Here is a 3,343-nt window from a genome sequence, read left to right as displayed (position 1 = left end):
ATCTCACCTCCGGATAGGAGCTGCCCATTTAGTCTCATGCATCTACTTGAGCTAAGAAGCACACTCTTCACGAGTATCATTTTATGTCCCACAGTCTAGTCCAATCTTTGTCTGAAGAGTTGGCGTCAGGAATTGTTTTAGTTCTGGGTTGACAGAGCATCTGGGGGCCATGCTTTCTGGGGCTCCTCCAGTCTCAGTCAGACATTAAGTCTGGTCTTCTTCCTAGAATTTGAGTTCTGCATTCCACCCTTCCCCTGCTCCATCAGGGACTCTCTGTTGTGTTCCCTGTCAGGGTGGTCATTGGTGGTAGCTGGGCACCATCTTGTTTTTCTGGTCTCAGGCTGATGAAGTCTCCAGTCTATGTGGCCCTTTCTGTCTCTTGGGCTACTGCTTTCCCTGTGTCTTCGGTCTTCTTCATTCTCCTTTACTCCAGGTGGGTTGGAACCAATTGATGCATCTTACATGGCCATTTGATAGCTTTTAAGACCCCCAGACACCACTCACCAAAGCAGAATGCAGAACATTTTCTTAATAAACTGTGTTATGCCAATTGACCTAGAAGTCCCCTGAAAGCAAGGTCCTAAGACCCCTGCCCCTGCTACTCTGTCCCTCAAAGTGTTTGATTGTATTCAGGAAACTTCTTAGCTTTGGTTTAGTCCCATTGTGCTGACTTCCCCTGTAGTGTGTGCTATCCTTCCATTCACCTGAGATAATTCTTGTCTACTATCTAGTGTGTCATTTGATTTCTTAACAGCAGCCTCCATGAACGTTGTTTGTTGATCCAAGTAAAATGAAATCATTGGCAAATTCAATTTCTTCATGTTTATCGTGTTGTTTATTGATCCATTTGTGAGGATTTTCATTTTCTTCACATTCAGGCATAATCCATACTGAAGGTTTAGTCTTTGATTTTTATCACTAAATTCTTCAAGTTGTCTTTATTTTAGCAAAAAAAAGTTGTGTCGCCTGCATTTTGCAGGTTAATAATGAATCCTCCTCCAACCCTAATGCCGCATCGCTCTCAGGTATATACCCAAAGAATTGAAAGCGGCTACTCAGACTGGTATTAACACACCAATGTTCACTACAGTATTATTCACAATAGCAAAGCAGTGGAAAAAAACTGATGTCCGTCAGCAGAAAAATGAATAAACAATATGTGGTACATACTTACAATGGAATATTATTAAGCCATGAATAAGAACAAAGCTCTAATATATGCTGCAAAACATGGAAGAACTTTGAAAACATGCTAAGCTAAATAACCCAGACACAAAAGAACTAATATTATATGATTCCACTTATATGAAATATCTGTTGCTGTTGTTGTTAGGTACCATTGAGTTTATTGCCACTCATAGCAACACTATATACAACAGAATGAAACAATGTCTGATCTTGTGCCAAGCTCATAATCTTTGCTATGTTTGAGCCCGTAGTTGCAGCTACTGTGTCAGTCCATCTCATTGAGGGTCTGTCTCGTTTTCTATGAACCTCTAGCTTCCCAAGAGTTATGTGCTTCTCCAGTGACTAGTCCCTCCTGATAACATGCCCAAAGTATGTGAGACAAAGTCTCACCATCCTCGCTTCTAAGGAGCATTCTGCCTGTACTTCTTCCAAGACAGATTTGTTCATTCTTCTGACAATCCATTGTATATTCAATATTCTTCAGCAACACCATAATTCAAACACATCAACTCTTCTTCAGTCTTCTTTATTCATTGCCCAGCTTTTGCATGCACATGAGGCGATTGAAAACACTATGGCTTGGGTCGGGGCACCTTAGTTCTCAAAGTGACGTCTTTACTATTCAAAACTTCAAAGAGGTCTTTTGCAGCAGATTTGCCCAATGCAATACTTCATTTGATTTCTTGACTGCTGCATCCATGGGCGTTGACTGTGGATCCAAGTAAAATTAAATATTTGACAACTTCAGTCTTTTCTCAGTTTATCATGATGTTGCTTATTGGTCCAGTTGTGAGGATTTTTGTTTTCTTTATGTTGAGGTGCAATCCATACTGAAGGCTATAGTCTTTCATCTTTATCAATAAGTGCTTTAAGTCTTCTTCTCTTTTACCAAGCAAGTTTGTGTTATTTGCATATGACAGGTTGTTAATGAGTCTTCAATCCTGCCTCATCCTCAAAATCATTGTTACGTTTGAGCCCATTGTTGCAGCCACTGTGTCAATCCATCTCGTTGATTATGTTAGCCATAATTTGTTATGATTCACATAGTTGAATGCTCTTGCATAGACAATAAAACTCCGGTAAACTCTGTATTCTCTGCTTTCGACCAGGATCTAGCTGACATCAGCAATGGTATCTCTCTTTCCACATCCTCTTCTGAATTCGGCTTGAATTTCTGGTAGTTCCCTGTCAATGTACTGCTGCAACCACTTTTGAATGATCTTTAGCAAAATTTTACTCTTGTGTAATATTAATGATATTGTTTGATAATTTATGAATTATGTTGGATCACCTTTCTTTGGAATAAGCACATATATGAATCTCTTCCAGTTGGTTGGCCAGGTAGCTGTCTTCCAAATTTCTTGGCATAGACAAGTGGGCACTTTCAGTGTTGCATTTGTTTCTTGAAACATCTCAATTGCTATTCCATCAATTCCTGGATCTTTATTTTTTGCCATTGCCTTCAATACAGCTTGGACTTCTTCTTTGAGTACTATTGGTTTTTGATCATATGCTACCTCCTGAAATAGTTCAACACTGACCAATTCTTTGTGGTATAGTGACTCTGTATATCCCTTCCATCTTCTTTTGATGCTTCCTGCGTCATTCAATATCTTGCACTTTAAAAAACAAACAAACAAACTCGTTGCCCTCAAGCTAATTCTAACTCATACCCACCCTAGAGGACAGAGCAGAACTGCCCCATAGGATTTCTAAGGAGCAGCTAGTGGATTCAAACTGCAGACGTTTTAGTTAGCAACTGAGCTCTTAACCACTGGGCCAATCCTTCAACACTACAACTCAAGGCTGGAATTTTTTCTTCAGTTCTTTCAGCTTGAGAAATGCCGACCCTGTTCTTCCCTTGTGGTTTTCTAACTCCAAGTCTTTGCACATTTCATTATAATACTTTACTTTGTCCTTTTGAGCCATCCTATGACATCTTCTGTTCAGTTTTTTTACTTCATCATTTCTTCCTTTCGCTTTAGCTAGTCTACGTTCAAGGGCAAGTTTCAGAGTCTCTTCTGACATCCATTTTGGTCTTTTCTTTCTTTCTTGTCTTTTTAATGACCTTTTGCTTTCTTCATATATGGTGTCCTTGATGTCATTCCACAATTTGCCTGACTTTCAGTCATTAGTGTTCAATGCCTAGGAGAAC

The sequence above is a fragment of the Trichechus manatus genome, unplaced genomic scaffold (genome assembly GCF_000243295.1).
Source record: "Trichechus manatus latirostris isolate Lorelei unplaced genomic scaffold, TriManLat1.0 scaffold00027, whole genome shotgun sequence".
NCBI lineage: Eukaryota > Metazoa > Chordata > Mammalia > Sirenia > Trichechidae > Trichechus > Trichechus manatus.
The sequence above is the reverse complement of the archived record's forward strand: the minus strand, read 5'-3'. Positions refer to the sequence as shown.